The 25,492-nt window shown below is 47.3% G+C and overlaps 1 long non-coding RNA gene across 1 annotated transcript; it reads left to right on the forward strand.

Annotated features, from left to right (window-relative positions):
• Window positions 1–5: 5 nt before the first annotated feature.
• On the forward strand, window positions 6–25,388 carry LOC308064238. Its single transcript, XR_013928317.1, has 3 exons — window positions 6–19,660; window positions 21,501–21,545; window positions 23,082–25,388. It is a non-coding gene; the product is annotated as an uncharacterized lncRNA (long non-coding RNA).
• The last annotated feature ends 104 nt before the right edge of the window (window positions 25,389–25,492 follow it).

Raw genomic sequence — 25,492 nt, forward strand, 5'->3', positions numbered from 1 at the left:
TCCAGTTGCACTGGCATGAACCTTGTGAAAAGGCTGTGCTGAGAGAACAGCATGGTCGTGACATCAGACACCCATGACAAGTGTATTGATAATAGCAAGGTGAGAAGGTCTGCCAGGTCTCCCAGCTCTTTCAGATGGGGGAATTCATGTTACACAGATACACTGTAACTGCATGGCTTTCCCCCTGCCTTTCTTCAGCTGTATAATGTAGGGACATCACCCTGCTGGGGAAATGGATAAACAGTGGATTTTCCCCTTTTTCCCAATGTAAACATGTAAATAAATGGACTGAGACTGCAACAGCGAAATTTTATAGACAGCTCTCCATGCCCTGTTAATCATGCTTTCCCTTGCGCTAGAATTTGGTAGTCCCTGTTGTACCCCACCTCGTACCCAGGAAAGCCCTTCTCTAGTGGGAAGTCACCAATGGGACAGGGAAATAGAGGCACAGAAAGAAGCAAGCAGAGGAGGGGACAGCAGCCAAGAATCTGCTGAATCTTAGGGTATTGCATGTGACCCAGCGGCAGCTGAATTTGCCTTGCTGGGTAATTGTGCAACTAATTGATACTTAGAGCAAATTTAAATTATTTGGGAAAGCAATAGAAGTGGTAGCTGAGCTACTCTGGCACCAGCATCTGTGTGTCTTTTTGTTTCCTGATCAATGAGGAAAATTTGCTCACAATCCTTTTTCTGGCAGTTTGCATATTTGAAAATGATCTGGCAAATACCCAGGAAAACACCTTGAAAAGGTGGTAAACACACAAACCCATCTCATTTCTGCACTAAGGCAGGGGTGAGCCTTAAATCAAAATAGGGGTAGGGATGAGAGCCACCAGAGACAGGCTTGATCAGAGAAAATGAGGGACACAAACCTTGCAGTTCAGATTTTAATAGACTCCTCCATCACTTCTCCAGCAGCCACTTCATCAGTGATTCAGATACTGAGGGGAAAAGAGGCTGAAGACCTTGCTATTGACACCAGTGCCTAGGAGTTAGCCTCTCTCCACAAACAGGAGGATCTTTATCCTTAAAAAGGTCCGGCAGAACAAAAATGACCACACCTTGATCACTAACAGGGAGATGTGACTTTGCCCTCAACTTAGACACTAAGCCCTGAATCAACAGTGTGGAGAGAAATGAAAACAAAACTTCAGCTTCTAGGGCAGTCGTGGGATTGTGCTAGAAGTGAGCATGGCCCAGGGACACAAGAGTGGCACAGACACTTATACAGCCAGAAAAACATCCTCATTGCCTGTTAAATACATTTCAAGTTTCTGTAATCTTTTTCACCAGAGACAGAAAAACCAGAGTTGGGATCCTACCTGGTGCTGTGAGCAGGAGTCCCAATTCAGGAGGGTTGGGCTGGTGCTCACAACCCTCATGTCCTCTTCTGGCCTAGCTAGGTGTATGTCAATATTTAGAGTAAACTGCTTTGTAAAACAGATCTCAATAGAGTGATCACAATTTTCCGAGAACTGAATTTTCATTGGAAAACAGTTATATATGAGACAGAATTTTTTACAAGGATTTACAATCTTATGGAACATTTTTAAACCTTTCTCCCTGACACTTGCCAGTCTGATATGGCCTCAAAGATTTCTTTGTTTGTGTAGGATAGAGTGTTTTAACTAGAAAAACTTAGAGGCACTCAAGATTGAGAAATAATTTGTTTATTAAGTAGCCTACGACAATTTCCCTTGCATGGGAAACTTCAAGTTGTACTGCCTGGTAAACTGTCCCTTTGATTAAACCTCATCCCCAACCAGCTTTTGCTTATATTGCGACTCAAGTCACGCTTTTTTTAAAAAAAAAACAAACAACTTTAAAAAGTCTTAAAAGTTCAGCCCATTGAAGAGTGAGAATCATTTTAGCATTTTTTATGAAATGTAAAACCTGTTCTCATTGGCTGCAGTGAAAATAATACCTCTAACCAGGAGTATACCAGAACAATACTCCTTACCAGTTAGCATTCTTTTGACAGTGTGCTAGCACTCCCAGCAAAAGCATCTAGCAACCTGTACTATACTGTTTGGGGTTGGTTTTTTTAGCTGTGGAAGATCTGCAAAAGGAAATAGGTGAGTTTCTTTCCATTCAGAGAAGTCAAAGGGGCAGAAAATCACATTACAGAGACAAAGAGGTGGTATAAATCTTGCCCCTGGTTCAGCAGTGGTCGCAGCTGAGTGGATGCACTCAGCACATACAGGGGTTGGCATGTTTTTCCCATCTTACAGCTCTGTGCATGTGGTTCACGGTCAAGAGACATCTCCCCCCTGCCTTCGGGTGCTCTCCTTATTTGTTTTTAGAAGAGCCAAGAACGTCAAACAACGGTGAGGTAGCGACATCTGGAGGGCAGCCACCGATTAAATCTGCTCATTCAACCTACCGGTGACATACCAGGGGTTTTGGGACATGGGACAGGGGCCCCCAGGTCTATGTTCACCAGATAAGTGAGAACGGGAATCACAGAAGGAGCCACATTTAGGTTTTTGGCACAGGGTTAGGAACAGTGGAAGCACCCTGAGGACCTTGCCCTCCTTGGTTTGTCAGATTCTTCAGCCTTCTGTCTGTAGCTGTGATTCCCAGGCAATGTCAGGCTTAGGCCATCCCCAGGGCTCCCTAGAGCTATGATGCCCAGCTGTGGGTTGGTCTGAGCCTAGAGGTTGTCTGTTTTTCCCTCTGTTTCCATCACCCAAGACACCTGTGGATGGTGTCAGGCAAGCTATGGGCAGAAAGGGGGTCTTCCAGGGCTGGGCAGTCGGACAGGACAGCCTGTCTCCAGGCAGAATAAGCTCCCTGCGCTCTCAAGCCAGCAGTATTGCCAAAGCCCACATGCAATCCCACCACCCACGAATCCATGGAAATTATCTTTCTGAAACACTCCATCTACCAGATACCCTTAGCCGATCTTCCTCACTGGCTAAACTGCTACATGAGCTTCCGAAGATGTCAGTCCAGTACTGTGTTCAGATGTCACCGTTCAGGTGTTGTCCAAAATATCAGGAATGCTTGAATTCATTTGAGGTGTGAGCTCAAGGCTGCCTTGTTAGAAGAGTCCCTGGATTTCTGGGTCAATGCCCTCCTCTGAGTGTAGGATGCAGAACCGTGGGACTTTGCTTCCTCCTAAATCCCTGATCCTGGCACAGGCATAGCAGCCTGGACCTGCTGCGGGAGGGTGCACCCCAGATGTGGGTACAGCTGGAGAAATTACTTTCTTTCCCTCTGCTCTTTTCTTGCCTTTCTCATTGTTTCATTGCCTCTTTTCATTATGCCCACTGTTTACGTCTTTTAAAATTCACCTTTAAAGAGCTCTTAAAAGAGTTCAACTAGTTTTAAAGAAGTACAACTCATATAAGGTCTTTCCCACAGCTTCTTTTTCCTTTTTCCCCAGCCCTCTATACCCTCTGTCCATCTCTTCAGCAGATGCATGGGGAACCAGGGAAAGAATAAGTAGAGAGTTAAAGATCCTGACGGCTAGTCCTGACAGCTTGGTTCTGGTTCCCCACAGCTAAGTGTTTCAACAGACTCAACAAAAAACACTGACATAGTGAAGCAAGTCCACTGAGAGCCACCAAGGTGGTGGGAGATGTGGGTTCTTGAGATGTGAGGGGAGTTGGAAAGAACTGTGTTTATTCAACCTGAGGAAGAACATGCAAAGGGATTTTACCCCAACCTTCAACCACCTAACAGCAGGGCATAGAGCAGATGGACCTGGACTTTTCTCAGAGTGCACAGAGATAAGATGGAAGGCAAAAAAACCACAAATAGCAGCAAGAGAATATGTTGCCACAGGCTTGCAAGGGCCACCGCTGCAACGGATAATGTTCCCTGCTATGGATCAGGAGGCTACAGGCTGGGCTTTTTGTGGAAGTCCTTATCTGTAGTCAGCTGTCCTTGCCTTTCTGGAGAGGAACTGGGACCAAAAGTGGTACCCAGATGTGGAGCCACAGCTGGAATGTCCACTAATCCTGTCATCATTACAGACATAGGATGAGGGAAGTCTGAAGCTATCCAGATACTTCTCAAGACTGGTCCAGCAACGAAAGACCACTCTGCCATGGTTCATTTACTGCCCTTCTTCAGTGCTATGGGGTACAGAGCAGGAGGACAAAAACAAGTGCCTGTGAGACAGGCCACCTCACAGTGCTACCCAACGGACATAGGACATCCTGACCCCGGTGTGACTTGAACACACAGCCTTCTGATCTGGAGTCAGATGCGCTACCATTGCGCCACAAGGTCAGGGCTAGGAAGTGTCTTTCCCACATGTCATCCTGGATTTTAAGGCCATGGGCTGTTCTTTGAGAGAAGGGAATTTTTGATTTTGAACAAAGGAGGGGGAACACCTCTGTCAGTTGCCTTGTAAGCCTGAAAGGAGGGCTCTAAATGAGGTACTTCAGAGGAGGGAGGCCAAAACATGACCAATGCCCAGAGCAGCCCTGCAGGGCCTCTCCTAGGAGAAACAGGTTTTTGAGCGTGGTGTCTCCGGAGGGGCAGGAGGGATGGTGTCCCGCTACCTCCTCTGGGGAGAGAGGCCTGGTTCACCTGGGAGATGCACGGCACCCACCTCAAGTCCTGTGGCAGGAGGGATCCTTATGCCTTTTGCACAGCCTGGGCAAGGCCACCTCCCCCCCAACAGGAGGGTGGAGTGTGCTTTGAGTTCAACTACCCCACATATCCCGGACCCATGCTGTTATCTCTGCACCTCTGTTCCACCCATCCCTGGGCTTTCACCCTCCAGCCAGGTCGCTGCACTACTGGCACAACTTGGCTGGCCTCTCCTCAGTGGGTGATCCTGTCTTCTCTGCCTCCCATAGTCCTTCTCTTGGGGTTGCACAGACACCTCTGTGGTGGTGTCCATGGAGAAGACTTCCCCACCACCCAGGCTGGTGTTCCTGGTGGGGAGCTGCATCCTTCCACCCTGACCTCGTGGCGCAAGGGCAGCGCGTCTGACTCCAGATCAGAAGGTTGTGTGTTCAAATCACACCGGGGTCAGCCCTGGGGCACCACTGGCCGCCCTCTGTATTGCCCCTACTTTTCTGGGGGGCTGCCCTGCCTGAGCAAGTATTGGCCTACTATAGGGGGCACCTTGGGAATGGACTGTGGGGGAAACATGACACCCAGAGCCTTCCTTTCAGCCAGTTGGAGTGGGTCCAGTTGAGTGATTATGGGTCATGACCAGAGTGGAGACCAGTGCAGGGGCATGTTGTGGTAAATATCTGCCACACTTTCATAGAATCATTTATTTGGGTTGGGAAAGGCCTTCAAGATCAAGTGCAACTGTTAACCCAGCACTGCAAAGTTGACTGCTAAACCATGGCCCTAAGAACTGCATCTATGTGTTTTTTAAGCACTTCTGGGGATGGTGATTCCACCACCTCCCTGGGCAGCCTGCTCCAATGCTTGACAACCCTTTCAGTGAAGACATTTGTCCTAATACCCAATCTAAACCTCCCCTAGTGCAACTTGAGGTTGTTTCCTCTTGTCCTGTCGCTTGTTATCTGGGAGAAGAGACTGACACCCCCCCACCCCGCTGCAGTCTCCTTTCAGGCAGTTGTAGAGAGCAAGAAGGTCCCCCCGAGCCTCCTTTTCTCCAAGATAAACAACCCCGGTTCCCTCAGTTGTTCCTCAACACACTGGTGCTCCAGATCCTTCCCCAGCTCCATTTCCTGTCTCTGGACACGCTCCAGCACCTCAAGGTCTTTCTTGCAGTGAGGGGCCCAAAACTGAACCCAGGATTTGAGATGCAGCCTCACCAGTGCCGAGTGCAGGGAGATGGTCGCTGCCCTGGTCCTGCTGGCCATTTCTGATACAGGCCTTCTGGGCCACCTAGGCATACTGCCAGCTCGTATTCAGCTGGCTGTTAACCAGCACCCCCATGTCCTTTCCCGTCAGGCAGCTTTCCAGCTGCCCTTCCCCAGCCTGCAGCACTGCGTGGAGCTGGTGTGACCCAAGTGCAGGACCCGGCACTGAGCCTGGTTGAACCTCATACAATTGGCCTTGGCCCATTGGTCCAGCCTGTCCAGATCCCTCTGTAGAAACCTTGCTACCCTTGAGCAGATCAACACTCCTGCCAAGTTTGGTGTCATCTGCAAACTTACTGAGGGTGCCACATCAAGAAGCAGAAAGAAGAGTTCCCTAGGAAACTGCAAGAAGCTTCATAACTGCATGCTTAGTCATTCCTGGGGGTCTTGGACTTGTCCTCAGGCAACACTTGCCCAGGAGGCTAACATGAGGTGGTACAGTCAGTCCAGGGGATTTCTGGAGGGGGTCAGGGGCAATTACTCAATGAAAGACCATGGCAACAGGGAGACTTTCTGAAGAATAACATGAGAGGTTTTTTCAAGAAGATTGAGAAGGAGTGTCTAGGGACCTCTAATCTGGTCAGCATCAGTTCAGAGCCCACATGAAGGCGGTGGAAGAAATATTCCTGAAAGCCACGCCCAAATGGGGGAGGGACATGAAAATGACTGGAAACAGGGATCATGGATTTACCAACACCAGACCACTTTTTGCCAGCACGATAGGTTTCTTTGAAGACATCATTTCCTCAGCGGTCAAGAGGAGACCAAGGAACATCATCTGTCTTGAGTACCATTTGATCTCTGACAGGGCCTCCCAGACCTATCACTGTAGCAGGTCACAAAGAGCCTAAGCTGAATCGCAGGGCGGCTGGATTGTCCAGCTGATGTTCGTCACTGCTTGATGTTGCTTCGGATGTTCTTTGGTGTCCTTGTGATGGGTTCAGGGGAAGTTCTCCAGAATGAAGGACACAGGAAGGCTGCCAGGACCACAGGGGTGGTGAGGGGCCAGGGCCAGTGGCGCAATGGACAACGCGCCTGACTACGGATCAGGAGATTGCAGGTTCGACTCCTGCCTGGCTCGACACTTTTAGCATGGGGAGGTTCCTCCTGCTCTCCCACCTCAAGGGCCTTCCTCCTCCTGGCTATTGTCCCATCTCGGTGCCTTCTGCTGATCCCACGGCAGAGTGAAGATGCCTCCTCAACTGCTGCCCTGTAGCCTGGACAGACCCAGCACTCTCAGGCTGTCCTGGCATGTTATGTACTCTGAGGCTCACATTGGTCTTGCTGCTGACTGTCAGTGTCTCACAAAGTTCTGTGTGCACCATCAGTGAGCCCCACGGAAAGCACAGAGAGGCCACCTGCCTGCAGGGCTGATCCAAGCCTGGCCTCTGTGTGATTCAGACACCCAGCCCCTGGGTCAGGGTGGAGGGATGCAGCAGCCAGGCATCTCAGACCCCTCACTGCTACGACTTGGCAGCCTTCTTTTAGAAATAAGGAATGCTGTTGCAGTTAAATCCCAGATAGCAATAAAGCGCCACACAGCCGCTTGCTTGCTCCCTCTCACCCAGAGGGATGGGGAGGAGAATCGTAAAGGAATGCAAAACTCAGGGCTGAGATGAAACAAATTAATAGCTGAAATAAAATAAAAATGAAAGAACAGTAAGAACAAGAAGGGTTATAATGAAAAGGAGACAGAGGGGGAGGGGAATGAAATCCAAAGGGAAGGGAGGAAAGAAAATAGGTGATGCACAACACAACTGCTTACCAGCCGCTGACCAATGCCCAGCCAGTCCCTGAGCAACCATCCCCAGGCCCTGGCCAACCCCTGCCAGTTTATATACCGAGTATGACATCCCATGGTATGGAACACCTCTTTGGCCAGTTGGGGTCAGATGTCCTGGCTGTGTCCCCTCCCAATTTCTTGTGCTCCTCCAGCCTTCTTGCTGGAAGGGCCCAAGAAACCAAAAAGTCCTTGACTTAGTATAAACATCACCCAGCAACAACTAAAACCATCAGTGTGCTATCAACATTGTTCTCATATCAGAGCCAAAACATAGCATTGCACCAGCTAATAAGAAGAAAAATAACTCTATCCCAGCTGAAACCAGTCGCTCAGGAGAATACATGGTATGTCAGACAGAATGAGGCAAAAGCACGCCTGCCAGCAGGCTTTAAAAAACACTAAGTACGGGAAAAGCTCAAAGAGGTGTGGAAAAGTATAGAAAAGGACATAGCTGGACTTGCTGCATGTTGTCAGTGTCTTGTTTGTACTGAGGAGCTCAGTCTTAGACACAGTCCCCCAATCATGGTCTCAGAAGCGCTGGATGCTGGGCAATAATCCCTCCTTTTGAGCTGGTGACTTCACGAAGACAGCCCAGCATGCACTTGGCCTTCATGGGTGCAAGGGCACACAGCTGACTCTTGTTCAAGTTGTTATTCTCCAGGACCCTCTGTGCCTTTTTCTGCACTGCTGTTTTCTTGACCGTCACCCCCAGTCTGTAGTGCTGCATGGGGTTATCCCATCCCAGATGCAGGATGTTCTGTTTGCCTTTGCTGCACTTCCTTCACCCTGTCCAGGTCACTCTGAATTAGTCATCCCTGCTAGTGTCACCTGTTCCCCTCCACACTGGTATCATCCACGAACTCACATAGGATTAATCCTACCCCATTACTGAGTCTGTCAGTGAAGGTGTCCAATAGTATCAGTGTCCGCATTGACCCCTGAGGAGCTCTGGGAGCAATTAACCACCATTAGCACTTCCAGCCTCTGACCACAACCCTTCAAGCCCAATGTCCCAGATCATTTTCCACCCACTCCTTACCCACAGTTAATGGTGAGGTTTCAGGTAGCTTTCACTCAGTGATGCTAAGGAAGACAGAGGAGTTCTGCACAGGGCTTATGAAGAAAACATACTTGGAGACCTCAGGAGCAATCTTGCTGCCCAGCAGTCTAGCAAGTCACTAGGCTGGGCTGAGAAAGGACTTAAGGCATCATAGCCTTTGAAGCAGGTGGCATGCTTGCAGCTTTGATGATCCTGTGATGCTGATGCCAGAGACATGGACAAAAATCCTGGAAGGACCTCATGAGGGCAGCTGTCCCTCGTCACCTCAGCAAGAGTCAGGCAGGAGTCAAACCTGCAGTCTCCTGATCCATCGTCAAGCACATTGTTTATTGCACCACTGGCCCAAGCCCCTGGTCCCACTTGATGCCCGCCCCCCATGGTTTATGTATCACCTGGATGTGTTGCTGGTCAAAGGGAAGTGCAAGACCACACCTAGCTTCCTCCTGCCCCATCCATGACAGCCCCTATCTATGACAGCCTTGCCTTCTCTCTACGGGGGAGAGGTCAGTATTGCTTCTACTGGTCCCAGCACCCAGGAGAAGTGGTTCCTGTGCTGAGTCCCCCCACAAGGAGGCCAGGCAGCAAAGGCAGATGGTGGTCTACAGCCCTCAGCTGCTCTGATGGGTTGGAGGAGACGTCTTGCCTGCCCCATGAGAAGTGTGGCTACAGTTCCCAGCTAATGCAGGGCTTGGAGCAGCTCATGACTCTCTGGAGCTGTTGTGCCCACCTGAGGGGTGAGTTCAGCTGAAGACCACCTGTTTTGTCCTCCACTTACTCTTGCCTGCTGACAGAGGGCCAAGTGGGTGAGCTGTGGGTAGTGAGATCTTGCTTGATGTCCAATTGGTCTGGGATAATCTGTCCATGGGCATCTTTCTCTCCATAGCTACAGCCTTGCTGGGGGGGTTGCCCAGACACCCCTGGGGTGGTTCCTATGGAGAGGACTTCCCACCACCCAGGCTGGTGTCCCTGGTGGGGAGCAAAAGAGTATGGGAACAGGAACTTCATATTGAATAATAGAGTGATTCAGGTTGGAAATGACATGTGGAGGTCTCTAGTCCAAATTTCTGCTTGACTTAAGACATTCATATCAGTGCCTTGACTGCTTGAACCCTGAAGAGCTCCAAGGATGTAGAGTCCGCAGCCTCTCTGGGCCCCTCTCTCAGTGATTTACCATCCTGATGGTGAAATTTTTTTGCCAGTATATCCAGTCAGAGCCTCCCCTGATGGCAAGGGAGGGTTTTGCTGTGCAGTAGGCCCAGCAAGAAGGGAGAAACACCAGACAAAGGCAGGCCACCATGGAGAAAGAGGTCCCCTGTCACCATCAGTATTAAGGCCAGGAAAATGGTGAGCCAGGCAGGAGTCAAACCTACAATCTCCTGATCCGTAGTCAGACACATTGTCCATTGCACTACTGGCCCTGGCCCTCCTGGAGCTCTGGGGGCTTCCCATCGCTGGATGGGCTTTGTGAAAGGAGCAGGGGGTTGTGCAAGAGGTTTTAGTTAAATGTAGAAAAAATTAGACTTTTACAAGATCCCTGGAAAGGAGGTGATCTTATCCCCTGCACAGAGCACAGAAGTCTTTGACATTCGGTCATTTTTTTAGTCGAGCTTTGAATGTCTCCAAGGACGGGGAACTCCAAAAGCTTTCTGGGACCCTGTCCTAATGTGTGACCTCTGATGTATGACATTTTTTTTCCTGTCTCCTAACAGACACTTTTCTTGATATAATATGTTTTTGTTGAGTTCCTCGATACCCACAAGAAAAGCTTGGCTCCACTTTCTCTGTAGGTACACATAGTATGAAACAAGATTATAATCCTTGACCTCCTCTTCTCTGTATTATAGAAACCTAGGCCACTCCTTACCAGGGACTCCACAACCTTCTAATCTGGATGACCATCTCCGGGACTTACTGCAGTCTGTAAATGTCCTGGAGATCCCAAAACGGTATGAAGACTCCAGATGTGGTCCCACAAGCATCAAACAGGGTGATAACCATTCCCCCAATCTGATGGTTAGACTTCGGTGCTGACACAGGAAAACCAAAGCTCATCTGGAGCTGAGATTGGTAGGGATGTGGAAGGTCAGCTACATGGCTTTTAGAATCACATTAGCAGCAAATGAAAAATTAAGGAAAATATGGGACCCCTTCTGAGTGAGGGAAGGAGGGAAATAGCAACAGATGTGGAGCAGGCTTGAGGTACTGAATGCCTTCTCTTCTTGTCTTTACAGATGAAGTCTACTCTCAATTTTATGTCCCTTTCCCTTCTGACAGAGCTTATGGCAGTGGATTATTCATGGCAGAGGATGACCAAACCAGGAATCACTTGAGCAAAATGGACACATGAAGGACACAAAAGTAGTTGCAAACTTCCAGCATAGATTTACTATGGTCCTACCTGATCTACCCAACTGCCTGCCTTGATGGAACCTGGGAAGGAAACACTTCTTTATCTTGACTTAAGTGAGGCTTTAAATAAAATCTCCAAGAGTCTTCTTGTAGCCAGATTGAGAATATATGGTCTGAAGGAGAGGTTAAGAAGGTGGGTGAAAAGCCAGCTGGACTACAAGACCTGAAGTGTTGGGATCACCAGTTGGAAATGTATCAAGCGTCTTGTTAGTTATAGCGTTTGCAGGTGTTGATACTGATACCAACACGCTTAAACACCTTCATTAACAACCTTCATGATAGGATGGGCCTTTTAATACTGAAATGAGGCTTATAAGAAAGACGGGGGCAGACTTTTTAGTAGGGCCTGTAGCAATAGGACAAGGGTTAATGGTTTTAAACTAAAAGAGGGTAGATTCAGACTAGATATAAGGAAGAAATTCCTTATTAGGGTGGTGAAACACTGGACCAGGTTGCCCAGGGAGGTGGTAGATGCCCCTAGAAACATTCAAGGTCAGGTTGGACAGGGGTCTGAGCAACCTGATTCAGTTAACGACGTTCCTGCTCATTGCAGGAGGGGCTAGACTAGACATCCTTTAAAAGTCCCTTCCAACACAAACCATCCTGTGATTCTATGATTCTGTGATCAGAGAGGACAAAAGCAAAGTTCCGCCACGTGGGGAGGAAGCACCCCAGCAGTACCCTGCAGAAACAGGGAATCTTTACCCTGGTGTGATTCAACCACACAACCGCCTGATCTGGAGTCAGATGTGCTGCCCTTTTGCTACAAGATGGACATGGAGGGATGCAGCCCCCAGGCATGGACCCAACCTGGGTGGTGGGGGTGTGCTCCTCATGGGGACTACCCCAAAGCTGGCCACTACAGCTCCCAGGAGATCCAGGCCTGACCCCGACCCTTATAAGCCAGGCATTGCTGCTGAGTCTTTTGCTAGGCAGGTGAGATGTCTCCCCTACCTCAGTCACTGTCCCTGGCACCCACCAGGCCCCTTTTGAACCAGCTGAAAACTTACCTGCTTACCCCCTCTCCTCATGCCTTGGTTGCAGCCCCCTCCCTTCCTCACTCCCTCCTTTTATCCCTCTCTCTTTCCCAACTTCATCAATGACACAAAATTTGGGAAAACACCCTTCCCTCACATTTGGCCAGAACCTCCCATTTATACCTATTGCCTTTCATCCTCTCATCATAAAACACTGCGAGGCACCTGGCTTGATGATCTCCTCATAGATACAGGAGAGTTGCTATCAGGTCCTCATTGAAACCTCTTCTTCCCCAGGACAAATAAACCCAGTTCCCATGGCTTCTCCTCATATAGCAAGTGCTCCCACACCATACCATTTTGATCACTCTCAACTGGCCTTGTTCCAGTTGATCACTGTCCTTATACTGGGAGGCCCAAAGCTGCATGCAGTATTCCTAGTACAGAACAAGAGTAAGCAGCAGAAATAGAAGGGTGTCAGTAAGGAAAGCAGGAGAGTGATGAGACAAGGTGCCCAGCTCCACCATAAGGTCTGGAGGAACTCTTTCCTTCCTGCAGGGCAAGAGGACACCTCAGCAGTTTTGCCTAGCAGAAGGCCCCAAGGATGGATGATGGCCAGCAAGAAGGCAACCTTCGTGGAGAGAGAGAAGGAACCTCCCCATGCTAAAAGTGTCGAGCCAGGCAGGAGTCGAACCTGCAATCTCCTGATCCGTAGTCAGGCGCGTTGTCCATTGCGCCACTGGCCCTGGCCCCTCGCCACCCCTGTGGTCCTGGCAGCCTTCCTGTGTCCTTCATTCTGGAGAACTTCCCCTGAACCCATCACAAGGACACCAAAGAACATCCGAAGCAACATCAAGCAGTGACGAACATCAGCTGGACAATCCAGCCGCCCTGCGATTCAGCTTAGGCTCTTTGTGACCTGCTACAGTGATAGGTCTGGGAGGCCCTGTCAGAGATCAAATGGTACTCAAGACAGATGATGTTCCTTGGTCTCCTCTTGACCGCTGAGGAAATGATCTCTTCAAAGAAACCTATCGTGCTGGCAAAAAGTGGTCTGGTGTTGATAAATCCATGATCCCTGTTTCCAGTCATTTTCATGTCCCTCCTCCATTTGGGCGTGGCTTTCAGGAATATTTCTTCCACCGCCTTCATGTGGGCTCTGAACTGATGCTGACCAGATTAGAGGTCCCTAGACACTCCTTCTCAATCTTCTTGAAAAAACCTCTCATGTTATTCTTCAGAAAGTCTCCCTGTTGCCATGGTCTTTCATTGAGTAATTGCCCCTGACCCCCTCCAGAAATCCCCTGGACTGACTGTACCACCTCATGTTAGCCTCCTGGGCAAGTGTTGCCTGAGGACAAGTCCAGGTTCTCCAGGAGCACTTCAGAGAGGAAGACTTCTCTTCTTTCTGCTTGTTGATGAGGTCACCTGCTGCGGATACCCACCACGACAAGCCCCTGAACTGGAGATGAAAGGAAAACTCTGGGCATCACATTTCCCCCTCCCCTCAGCCACCCCTGAGGTGCCCCCTTATAGCTGGGCTGGCCGATGTCTTGCAGATACAGGCAGGGCAGCCCCCCAGAAAAGTAGGGGCAATACAGAGGGCGGCCAGTGGTGCCCCAGGGCTGACCCCGGTGTGATTTGAACACACAACCTTCTGATCTGGAGTCAGACGCGCTGCCCTTGCGCCACGAGGTCAGGGTGGAAGGATGCAGCTCCCCACCGGGAACACCAGCCTGGGTGGTGGGGAAGTCTTCTCCATGGACACCACCACAGAGGTGTCTGAGCAACCCCCTCAGCAAGGCTGTAGCTATGGAGAGAAAGGGGCAACCTGAGGAGAGGGTGGCCAAGGCCTGGCTGCAGAGAGGAGTCCAGGCTGCAGGATGAATATGCAGGGTGGGGTGGGGTGAGCCACAGGGTCAGTGTGAGCGGGAGCCAGGCTCAGGGATGCTGCGAGGGAGAATGGCAGCCCACGGCAGAACACAGGGAAGGGACCAGGTCCCCTCCTGCAGCACGGCCAGAGATGGGGTTTGGGTATGTACCCAGAAATGGTGGTGGACAGTGTCAAGAGCAGGCAGCCCATGGGCTCAGTTCAGTCACAGCTGGCACTACAGCTCCTGAAGTCCTTCCCCAGCCACAAGCCTGTATTGGCTGGTAATGGCAGCTAGACCTTCTGCAAGGAAGGCAAGACATCCCTCCAGTGCAGGCAAGGTCCACCACCAGCTCTGGGTGCCCAGTCCTTTCCTCACTGGTAGTTAGCACAAGGTTGTCATGGACAAGGGTGTCAGAGAGGAGGTGAAACCTTCCTCCTTCCTCTTCAACTCCATGCCCACCCCAGCCAGCATGCTGGAGGAAGGCTGAGGCAGGGAAATGGTGTGGGCACAATAAGAGCAGGGGGCTGGGGCTAGCAGGGCAATGGACAAACCACCAGGAGACTCCGGTCTGGCTCAACCTACTCTTGCCCACAGGCTGGCCGTGGTGGAGGTGATGGGGATCAGGCTGTCCTGGTGTCCTTCTGGAAGTGGTGAATAATGCGCCATGGGTTTTGCCCTGGCTCTGGCTTATCACCTTTCTCTGACATGTATTCTGCCAGCAATAACACATTTTTCTATCAGAAATCCATCAGGCATTTTTCCCAAAAACAGTTGTTGTTACACCTCATTCGTGAATGTCTCATTTCATCTGGCACTCCTGCAGACTGGATAGAGGCAGAGTGGCTGTGCCTCCGTTTGCCCCATTCCCTTTCTCTTTCTGAGCATGTTTTCTTCTGCTCAAACCATCTCTGCTTTGCTCCACCTCCAATTCATCCCACATTGTTCTCCACTGCCCCTGCCTTTGGCCTTGTGTCACAGATTCTGACACCTTTAAACTCCGTTCCTGTTTGCCTCAGAGCTCATATTAAAAACCTTATAGCTAGAGCTCTGACACCGTTACTAATATGTCTCTTTCCTTTTAAAGAAAATAAACTATTTAATGTAAGTGCACCAATTTGTGATGCAATGCTGAATTTATTGTTGCCATTAACAATGATCCATTTCAGAAAAATTCTTTAGAAATTAGGACAAAAATCGAGAAAATGGTTTATAAATGTAAATAAAAATTAGAGCACCCAAATAAGGAATGGCATAATTGATAGTTTAATGGATGCATTTATTTTCTGCAGTGGATGTAGTTAACTATCTATGCTTAAGGCATTTTGCTTGAATTGCCCAGCTAATGAGCTACTTGTCCACCATCTGTATGTAATAAGTACATGAGAAGATATACAGTATTCATTTGGAAGGAAAGACTGTGATGATCTTTATTAGATTTCTACTTGTGGATAGCTGTTTGGGAGCAAGCAACAACACTCTCACCTGGGCTAGCAGTAGGGTACAGTTTTACATGGAAAGGTTCTTCTCGTGTGCAAAAAGAAAGCACAAGACTCTCTGAAATCCTGCATTTTCAAGCTTTTGAAAATTAGTTTTATTTAAAAATAAATAAATAAATGACATCGTGTGGTTACTGCTTTCTGACTGCATGAGGCAGCATTGATTAGCAAGGCATGAAGCACTGGGGGAAGGTCTCCTGTGGTGGGATGCTGCTTTAGAAACTTGAATGTGTCTCGAGGGAAGATGCTTACCTGTGCACTAGGCAGCAGAGCTCCCGTTATTACTATAGTTACAAAGTTTTTTTAAAAGTTATATAAATGACGTAACATCATAAGTTAGCTTTGTTAGTTATACACTCATCCTGAATGTGAGCAGCTCGCTCCGGTCCCTACAATCCAATCTCTGACGCCAAAACCCATCCCTGCGCTCCAAATGTATTAACAAACAACAAGCATTTACTACGTGAATGGTCGATGCTGAAGATGAGCGAAGAAGCGGGCACCTACCTTTCCCCCCCCCCCGACCAAACCCTGCCCCACCAGGAGGGCCTTGCTGTCCCTTCCTCCGCAGCAAGTCGTCCCGCAAGAGGGAGCCATGGACCCGCTCACGGGCTCCGCAAGCTGCAAAGCCGGACCGGAGGGGCGTTCTGCTCGGTGAAGGATGCTCCGTCCCTAGGCTGCGCTGGAAATTCAGCTGGTTTCCTTCCTGGAAAGACGGTTCTTTCTCCACAGCCCATATTAGATTTTGTTTTTTCAGTCCCACTGGTCTCTGTTAAACTTTCCCCCCATCAGCTCAGGGTTTTCTAGAAGTGAAGCCTCAGATGTGGCCACAGGCTTCACCTGATGCCTGCTCCCTGCTGACCACCTCACAGTGGCACCTCTCCCAATTTATCCCACACGGGAGACACTCAGCTGCCTAAATTCAGATATCTAGTGTTGTGTTATGGGATATGCTGCCTGGTCTCTATTTGCCCCTTTGGAAACATTGAGTATCCCACACATTTCTGTCCCACGCTAATATCTTGGATGCTTCAGGACATCTGTAGTGATACCGTGTCCAGGCAGCTGAATCCTGCCTGAGGGTGGGAGTGAGCTCAAAGATTCGAACATTTAAAGTAGGTGTCTCCACATAGGGGTGTGTATTCACGTGTTAGATAGTTGATACAATATTAGGGCCATAAAATATCTTGAAGAGATTCAGGAGATACTTCTGGACACTTGGCTTTGCTGTGTCTATTTGTAAACAGAATATATTGAAGTCTATATGGTATCAGTTGATAGAATACTGAAATTTTCAAATTTCTCAGCAGAACACTCCATTTCCCCCACCCCCCTTATATTGTTATAAATAAGGTCAGTTTTTCAGCTAGCTCAAGGAGCACTAAACCCCAACTGCAATCAAATTCTGCTGATTTATATTGCCATTGCAAATCTGTGCAAGTGCTTGGGGGAAGCAGATTTATCTCTGTGCCCTAGATGAAACAGAAACAGCCATCTGTTTCAAGGTTGTTGATTCAACGCCAGGTTGGATGGAGCTTTGGGCAACCTGTTCTAGTGGAAGGTGTCCCTGCCCATGGCAGGGGCATTGGAACTAGATGGTCTTTAAGGTCTCTTCCAACCCATACATTAGATAGGGTTGAAGTCTTCCTGTATCTCCATTGACCCTGAGGGAAAACTAGAAGATGGGGATAGATTAGACAGCTGGAATGGATTTCATCCCATCTCTTTTGGAGGCTGACAGTAGAGATCCCTCCATCTGAACTAGTCTTCTGCATTCCTTTTATAGTCAATGGAGAGAAGCAAGCGCTGGATGAGTCTGCCAGAATATCACACTGTAGAAAGGACACTTGGCTACCTGAGTGGCTCCAATGCAGGCTCTAAATTGTAGACATCTTAAGCAGGATGAAGGGACCCCCACTTGTAATTTGGATTTATCTAATGTAAGACATACTCCACCAAAAGCCACAAAATTGAAGATCCCAAATCATGGGTGATTCATCTTAATAATGCTAATGACTAAAATAGTGATAAAAATGACCTAGCTCAGACTTTGCAGTTGTTGGCATTTTCACACCCTGCATGGAAATGCATGAAAAAGTCTCCAGCAGTCCTGTCTGCTGGTAAACTGGATGAACTGGAAACAAGCCTTTCCTGTGACCATTGCAACACTGAGCATGAGGAAGCAGTGACTTTGTGGAGGGTTGGTGACTTTCTCCAGCCCCAGCTGTAGGTCAGCTGCAGCTCATTAGGCAAGGTGCAGAGCTTTCCCCATGTGTAAGTATTTCTTCTGTGATCTGTGTAAACTATGTCTTATGCCTGGAATAACCTGGGAGAGGAGGAGGAGAACAAAAAAGAGCAAGTGAAGTGCTGAGGCATCAAGGTAGAATGAGATGGCACTCCAAATCGGAAGACTTTTCCTGGGATAAAATTTCTGATCATAATTTGAAGGGGACTGTGACTGTATAATCATGTATTGTCTAATACTTAGGACATTAATCCCTAATGGCTAGAAATTATAGGGAAGGATTTTGAATGTAAGATAACTCAACAAGCACTCCTCTTCTACCAGGGTATTAACACACTCGAGATTTTGCATTTGTCCTTCATTTCCCATGGGGAAAAAAAAAAAAAAAAAAAAAAAAGGCACAAACATTTTGAGCCCATCATTGCACAGAACAGGACCATTTTTTGAAATTTAAAAAATAACTTTGCAGAACTATAAAGCTGGGTTCCTGCTCCAGTCTGTCAAAGCACAGTGCTGGATCCTATCTGAGAGCTGAGATACTTCCTTGGCTTCAGTGGGAACTTGAGCCAGCTGAAGGTTTCTTGTCAAGGTCTTTGTTTCATCTATTTCCCTGGAGTGCCTGAAAATGGGTATAAATAGTTCTCCTGCCACATGGCTGCCCGTGACACTCAACCACACCTGTAGATTTGAAATTAAAAGCTAGCAAAGAAACCAGGAAGGCAGAGAACAATGCACATTGGGTAAGGGGAAGGTTTGTATTGGTATCAAGGCCACTGGGTCAGAACAACATCAATAAATATCATGTATAGAATCAGGCTCAAGGAAGTGACACTGGTTTCTTCTGCTCTGAAGGAGAACCTGTGCTGTCAGCTACCGTTTGTTTCACTATGACTGTTGGCAGTGCAGTTCACTGTACAGGCAGATCCTTATGAAAACTGTATCATTAATCTCACTTGTTCAGTGCTCTTTGCCCACCTGCAAAACTGAGGGTGATGCTCGTGGCACCCGCAAACTGATAATCTGCACCTCAGGTATGACCCTGCTGTATGTCCTGTGATACAACAATGGTTCCCAAGAGAAAGCAATAAGGAGTAATGGGCATCCCATCCATAAACATACCAAATAATTTTATTCTGTTCCTTGAGGAAAAAAAAAATCCTTTTTGTTTGTCAAACTACCCTTGAAAAGCCAGAAAAGTGACAAAGCATTCTCTCAGGGCTCCCTGGAAAAGAGAGAGCACAAACACTCATTTCTAGTTTATGGACCTCCCTAAAGCATTTGATCCTGTTTAAGAGAACTGCATGAGCACCTGGGAGTAAAACAATGGCTTTAGGCAACAGGTACAGGATCCTGCAGCACTGACCACTTCTAAGATGGTAAGAAATTACTTTTTAAGTAGAAAAATGGCATTTCTAATAATACAACAGAATTTCTGTGGAAATGAAATCCTGGCAGCCCGAGCACAAACCAAGATGGTTAATTCCAGACTGCTGTAATGCCTTGTTCTTGGAGTATGGCACTAGCATTTGAGGAACTGAAGTGTGGCAGAGCAGTGGAGTGTACACAACCCTGGGGAGACTTTCTGGTGATTTCCACATACTTTTATTTAAATGCATTATGAAACCAAATGCAATCTCTGCAGAAGTGCAGTCATGCATTCTTACTGACACATTTTCCAGAACACCCACTCAAACTGAAACCATGTGAGAAGAACCTTAATTAATCTGCACAGCTTTCTTAATAACTTGCTGCTTTACCTCTAAGGTGTAAGTTCTTACTTCTTTAATATTCAGATGTTTGCTCTGCATGATGTAAGAGTGGAGATGGGAGATGACTCATGGTCTGTGCTGGCTTGACCAGGATGGGTTAACTAGCCATCTGAATATTTGCCAAAGTGTTTGAAAGCAAAAGGAGCAAGTGCAGCATCCTGGAGACATGGTTCCTAGCCACTGAGAAGATCTGTACTTTCCAGTGCAGCCTGGAGACCAGGGTCCAAGGCAGATTTGGCTTTCAAGGTAGGAAGCATGTGGCATAGTAGGTGGAGAGAAACGGGGGTAGAGGAGGTATGGGGCACAGGATTTGGCCTGTCTTTCTGACGGTGTAGGGAATGAGTTAAAAGGATGGTAGATTTGGGTTCAGGAGGTCAAGGGTGAACTAAAAAAAGGAAGAGCTGACGGAAAGCAAAGCCAAAGCCCCAGAAGAAGAGTAGGGAGGTGAAAACCATTTTTCCTTGCTCCCATACATCCCAGGGTGTGCATGCAGTTGCTTTCAATATCCCCCTACATCTCCACAAGATGATGCTTTTGTGACACCCCTATCATAAAATCACAGAATGGTTTGGGTTGGAAGACACCTTCAAAGGTCATCTAGTTCCAACCCCCTTGCCATGGGCAAGGACACCTTCCACCTTGTAAGAAACTCCTCCTCAGCTTTCTCGCCGGCTCCTTTAGGTACTGGAAGGTGCTATAAGGTCTCCTTTCTCTTCTCCAGGCTGAATAACCCCAAGTCTCTCACGCTGTCCCATAGGGGAGGTGCTCCAGCTCCCTGATCATCTTCTTGGCCCTCCTCTGGTCTCAATCCAATAGGTCCATGTCCTTCTTATGTTGGAGACCCCAGAGCTGTACACAAGCACTGCAGGAGGGATTCCACAAGAGCAGAGTAGAGGGGCAGAATCACCTCCCTCAACCTGCTGGCCATGCTGCTGGTGATGCAGCCCAGGATATGATTGGCTTTCTGGGCTGTGAGCATGCATTGCAGGGGCTTGCTGAGCTTCTCACCAACCAACACCCCCAAGTCTTTCTCCACAGGACTGCTCTCAGTCCAGTCTCTGCCCAGCCTGTATATGTGCTTGGGATTGCCCCGACCCATGTGCAGGACTTTGTACTTGGCCTAGTTGATCCTCATGAAGTTCGCCTGAGCCCAGCTTTCAAGCCTGTCAAGGTCCCTGTGGATGGCATCCCTCCTGTCCAGCATGTTGACCACACCACACAGCTTGGTGTCATCAGCAAACTTGCTGAGGTGCACCTGATCCCACTGTCCATGTTGCCAACAAAGATGTTAAACAGCACCAGTCCCAGGACCAGCCCCTGAGGAACACCAGTCATCACTGGTCTCCACTTGGACATAAAGTCTTCGCTGCAATAATTTGAGTGTGACCATCCAGCCTGGGGTCTATCCGTGAAATGCATGTCTCTCCAGTTTAGAGACAAAGATGTCATGCAAGACAGTGTCAAATGCTTTGCACAAGTCCAGGTAGATGACAGCAGTTGATCTTATCCACCAGTGTGGTAACGCCATCATAGAAGGCCACCAAATTTCTCAGGCACCATTCACCCTTAGTGAAGCCATGTTGGCTGTCACAAATCACCTCCTTATTTTTCATGTGCCTTAGCATAGTTTTGAGGAGGATCTTCACCATGATCTTGCTGGGCAGAGTTGGGACTGACTGGCCTGTAGTTCCCTGGGTCTTCCTTTTTTCCCTCTTCAAAAATGGGGGTTACATTTCCCCTTTTCCAGCCAGTGGGAACTCATATCTCAGATATGATGGATGGTAGCTTAGTCACTCAGATGCCTAGCTCACATGGAGACAGCATGACTACGTGGTTGAAACCCACTTCAGTTTTCTAAGTCATGCCCTGCACTTTAATGCAGAAGAAACAGCAGAAGACATCATAAAACTTGCTCCAGAAGAGCCTGTTGGCTAAGGCAATGCCAAAAACCAACAGGAGAGAGTTTTGGACCTGTCTGTCTTGTCCCCTGAGGATTAACCACCTCAGGTGATTAACCATCCCAGAGTAGAGCAAGGATCCTTTCTTAGTAAAAAAAATAATAACTTGATGTTTGTATCATTTGCAGCAGTTTGGACTTGAAGCTTTGCGGGGATCTGCAAATGGATTGCAGGTATTGGTTACATTTATTAAATCATTCTGGAGAGAAAACAGCATGAGCTTCAGTTGGAGATGCTGGCTGTTCCTCAGCTATTTTCTACAGACGAAAGACGGGCTGGGGTTTGGTTCCTTCTGCTGATTAAAAGTCTGAATAAAACTAAAGCAGCACCACTTCATGGGGGGGTTGTAAAGACCCAACTCTTACTTCCTTTGTGTCTCACACCTGCACAGCACAAAAAGTTTCATTTCACTACGAATGGAAAGGTTCACATTAAGTGAAATAATGTATTTTATTTTCTAATGGTAATTTCATAGCAGTAACCTGGCAAAGTCTCAGCTCACTTCAGTCCAAATCAAACCCCTTTCTGTTTTCCAGCTTGATGCATCACTCAGAAGTTTACCTATGCATACAACATGTAGATTACTCGCAGGCAATGCAACCAGAAGCCCATTGATCTTGCATTTTGTGCCTATCCTTTTTCATCAGAGTACAAAATGTTTTCTGTGTACAGGCGTCAGGACCTGGGATGTCTTGGATAACTTCTGATGTGGTTTAAGAGGGAGCTGCAGAGTTTACTGCCACATAAATGAATATCTGATTGCAAGCTGCTTCTATAACAAATAAAGATGCTGTATGAAATACCCAGGAATATTCCCAAAGCATAAAGAAAAAGGAGGCGTGTTCTTAGCTTCAAAAATATTTCTGCTCTTTAACTTACACTTATTCGTGATCCTTTGATAAAAGGATTTTTCTTCTGTTTTTGATGTTGAGTATATGCTTTTCCTGTTTTTCTTATGGAGTTAACTTCTCATACTGCTAGATGCAACAAATTGGTTTAAGGGGACAAATTCCTATCTTATGCACTATAGATATAACAAATTAGACATGTCGTTCTGACAATGCACCAGATTTCTGTACCTCACACAAAGGAGGAAGTTTTGTATTTTATGAAGACTATATTTTATATGTTAACTAATAATTTTACTAAGCTTCTGCTGTAACTCATATTTGTTGTAACGACTGAGACAAAAGTACATACATAAAATTAATGATATATTCCCAGTTTCTTTGAAGACAATTATGTGGATGGTTTAACAATTTTGATTAATGTGTAAGATGAAGAGTTTGGAAAAAAAATCTTCTATACTTCACTTTATCAGAAGTTTCAATGGAGTTTTTCAGGTAAATCTCTCAAGAGGGAAAATAACTATGCCAGCTGGATATCTCAGTCCATACATATTCAGATGCACAAGACTAGATATCCAAGCATGAAAATTAGTGGAAGGCTTGCTCTTCAAAATAAATTTGGATTTTGTTACACCAAGGCAAGTCATAGATGCAGCTTGCATTCACTGCAACAATTCATATGGAAGAAAGGCTTTCCAGGGCTATTCCATACAACACTGCTGGATAAGAGGACATCACTACTTTTTTTGTCTGACAGCTTCATAGCTAGCTCCAGTTCTGTTTTTCCCTGGGCTACTTAAAATTTTGTATTAAACCTTTTAAAAAATTTTAAAACTTAAATCCTTTAGTGCTCCTTTTCAGACTATCAAGTACTGAAGAAAAGTGTTCATTTTACCTTCTTTACCCTGTTGTATGTGGTATAAAAAAAAAAAACAACCATACATCTAGTGGAGAGGAACAGTACCCTGGGTCTCCTGCTTTACACAAGGCTAGCTGACACTGTGCTATTTTGTGCCAGGATCCCTTGCTACTAGAGGTGCTTTATTTTGTATTAAAGCTTTTGTTCATTGCATCACAAATGATTCTATAATCTCTTTTTTTCTTTTTTTTTTTTTCCTTCTACACAATGGTCACAAACAGAAGTTCACCACTGAGAAGAACATTTAGAAACTGACCCAGCTGCCCACTTGCCCACACATAGAAACTAGAGACATTTGAGAGGCCCCATGATTTTAGAAATGTCACTGTCTGCCTGGGGCTGGTAGATATCATGCAGGAGCTATGGGGGATCTGCACCCTCATGGAGCAGCAGCTGGAGGCCAGATGGGATCCCTGAAGCATCTCTAATGACAATAGATGCCCGTAGCTCTGGACTTGGCCAGCTAAGTACAATTATGTTCAGTGCACTTGTGTTGGCTCCTAAGGTCCCACTATAGCTAAACAGGTGATTTGAGACCTAGAGCCACTAATTAAACACCTCATTCCCACACAGCCACATCCATTTTAGATGCCTACATCTCAGTGTGTGAGTGTAGCACTGATCACTGCTGTTGAGTGGTCAGTTGACCACACCTGAGTGTCCAGTGCCATTGTAAATAAATGAGACCACACACATGGCCATCCATTTGCCCCTGTATTCGTATGCAGATTGTCTCAGAGATCCTGTGTCTGACCAGGTAGCCCCATGAGTTAAGACCCCTAACTTTTTGGGCACCCCGCAGGAGTTAGGCCTGTATGTGTGGGCAACCGAATTGAGTCCATAATGTCAACCGACTAATGTTTTCAGAAAGAAAACTAGTTGTTTAGTTGGTTCAAATTTCATTATTCAGTTAGAAAAATTATGCAAAAAGTAGGTTCTTTGCATCGATGAATGGAGACTGCAAACATTGCAGCAGCTCCTTGCACCCTCTGCTATTCTCAGAATCATCAACAGTCTTCTGATATTCCAGGTGCCTTCCCTCCCACCAAAACAATGCCTAATTTTCTCTGGGTGGTCCATTACCAAGCATGTTGATCTTTGAAGTTAACAAGTAACAAAGATGCTCTCCATGTGAGTCAGTATTAAGAAGCAGCCTTCCCAGCGGCCAAGCAGGGAGGTGTAGTTACTTCTCTGCTTGCTTTTGTGATCTTCTGCCATTGTTCAGGTGTAGCCATGTGCAGCGGTCAAGCTGAACTCATTGCCTTCTGTACCCACCACTGCCAAGGTCCCCTGGACAGCCAGATCTGCTCCCACAGCCCTATAAATGCAAGAGTGCTCCCTCCTCCCCTGCTCAAAGGCTCTGGTGTTGTGGCCCTGGCTCCGCGCTGCAGCTGAGACCTTCCACCATGAAGCTCTTCTCCTGCCTCATGGCTCTTCTCCTTTTCCTCCTCCAGTCTGTTCCAGGTAAGAGGCAAGACCCGTGCTGGGGTTTGCCTGTGTAGGAGGTACAAGTAGCTTGTGTATTGGTGCAGAATGTACTCCTCCGTGTTCTTCAGCTCCTTTCATTAGACCTATTCCCTATTTCTTAGTCTAGAAGCAGAAGTGAAAAATTAACGTATTGGTGGCCAGATGTCAAACCAGAACATCCCCACAGAAGCCACTACCAGGTGTTGGCTCCTTACAACTTTTTGAAGTCTCTTTATGCCATTTTGTGGCACTATTGGAAGATGGTACCATGGAAATCACTGCCTCTTCTTACCCCAGGGTCATAACTTGTCTCCTTTCTGTACGGTAAAAGAGTGGCAGAGGTGTTCTTTTGTATTACTCAAGTTGAACTTCACCAGTGAAGTTTATTTAAGATCTCTGAATATGCTGCTTCCCCTTCCTCAGCCCTTCTGCTGCACTGACTCCTTTACTGACTCTGCTTTTAGCCTAGCTTTTCTTCATGCTTAATGAAACTCCCCATCCTGGAGTAAGGCTTTCAGAGAAGGAAAGAACTGGGCAAACCACTTGTCCCTATTAACTGGGACATATCCCAGCTTTTGATTTTTATTTTTGTAAGTCATAGGTACATCCCAGGGCGTACGAGCACCATACTGCCCCTTGCACGGGCAGCCTGCAACATTGCAGGCCCAGAACTTGGAAGCATCCAAAGGCTGGGATGTCCCTGTTCACTACAGCATGCCTGCCCAGGATATGTTCAGAAATTTGCCATCAACAGCTACGTTTTTCTCTAGTTGTACAAAAGCCTTCCTAGTGTTGTAGAGAAGAGGTGTGGTGTTGTTATCATGCAAAGTGTATAATTAACCAGACTCGACATGTTTCTTTACATAACAAAGGTAATAAATACTAA

This window comes from Falco punctatus, assembly GCF_963210335.1.
Source record: "Falco punctatus genome assembly, chromosome: 5".
Taxonomy (NCBI): Eukaryota; Metazoa; Chordata; class Aves; order Falconiformes; family Falconidae; genus Falco; species Falco punctatus.